Source organism: Schistocerca piceifrons, chromosome 8 (assembly GCF_021461385.2).
Source record: "Schistocerca piceifrons isolate TAMUIC-IGC-003096 chromosome 8, iqSchPice1.1, whole genome shotgun sequence".
Lineage (NCBI taxonomy): Eukaryota > Metazoa > Arthropoda > Insecta > Orthoptera > Acrididae > Schistocerca > Schistocerca piceifrons.
The window spans coordinates 269,684,022-269,685,526 of record NC_060145.1 but is presented as its reverse complement, the minus strand read 5'-3'; the positions used below and the strand labels follow the sequence as shown (position 1 = coordinate 269,685,526).

Sequence of the window (1,505 nt, the reverse complement as noted above, 5' to 3'; positions counted from 1 at the left end):
ATGTGTGCCCCGACCGGGACTCGAAACCGGGATCTCCTGCTTACATGGCAGGCGCTCGATCCATCTGAGCCACCGCGGGCACAGAGGATAGTGCGCCTGCAGGGACTTATCCGTTGCACGTTCCCCGTGAGACCCACATTCCCAACATGTCCACACCACTACATTCGTAATCGCCTAATAGATGTTTGCCCATCATACTCATTACTCGTGGCAGATTAATCTACCAAGTCCCGTACGAGTTCGGGCATAGCGTGTGCGTTCCCACAAGGTCAATGGCCGGGAAGAAATATTTTAACGATATATGACGGTAGTATCTTCTCCCGAAAGAACAGTTACCGTTGACGACCATGCAGCTTTGCTAGAAATGAAATGATAATTAAATGGACACCCTAGCTGCAAATCGGTGTTGATATACTTCATTGGGGACATGTTGAAAGTGTGTGCACCGACCGGGACTCGAACCCGGGATCTCCACGAGTAATGAGTATGATGGGCAAACATCAATTAAGCGAACTACGAATGTAGTGGTGTGGACATGTTGGGAATGTGGGTCTCACGGGGAGCGTGGAGGGGATAAGTCCCTGCAGGCGCACTATCCTCTGTGTCCTCGGTGGCTCAGATGGATAGAGCGTCTGCCCTGTAAGCAGGAGATCCCGGCTTCGAGTCCCGGTCGGGGCACACATTTTCAACATGTCCCCAATGAAGTATATCAACGCCGGTTTGCAGCGAGGTGTCCATTTAATTATCATTTAATTTATCTTCCTCAGTGGGCATTATAACACGTACTGGGTCCTTGGAAGTACAGTGTACTAGATGTGCTGCTAATAACTTTTCTGAGGAAAGGGCACTAAGGCACCTTAAGCAAATATGCTATTTACCCTTATGTTTACTCATGTGGGAGGCGAGAAGGCAGGACATGTCTTTGATCTAAACATAATGATAATTATCACCTTCAGAGAAGAGTAGCATGTTTACATGCAACTTACACTCACTGGCAAATTTTGAGATGGAGAGGGCTGACGACTATATATTGTCCCACTCAACTGGCTTGCTTTTCCTCTCCAGGCCATATTCATGAACCGATATTCTGGTATTCTATGCCTCAAATTTTGGTATGTCCTGGAGTTTAATGGAGAACTCGATTCCATCAATGTTATAACACTTATGAACATCAAGGTATCTACCATATCGATATATGTGCTCTGGAATGTCTTTAATATTTCTTTCACAAACCAGTATTGACCATGCAAAACACGCCTGATCCGTTTCATTTTTGACATTAACACATGCGTTATTATTACACTACTGGCCATTAAAATTGCTACACCACGAAGATGACGTACTACAGACGCGAAATTTAACCGACAGGAAGAAGATGCTGTGATATGCAAATGATTAGCTTTTCAGAGCATTCACACAAGGTTGGCGCCGGCGGCGACACCTACAACGTGCTGACATGAGGAAAGTTTCCAACCGATTTCTCGTACACAAACAGCAGTTGACCG

General features: G+C 45.9%; 1 non-coding gene across 1 annotated transcript; it reads left to right on the top strand.

The window, feature by feature from the left end:
• The first annotated feature begins 604 nt into the window (after positions 1 to 604).
• Positions 605 to 678, top strand: Trnat-ugu. The gene has a single exon. It is a non-coding gene; the product is annotated as a tRNA-Thr (tRNA).
• The last annotated feature ends 827 nt before the right edge of the window (positions 679 to 1,505 follow it).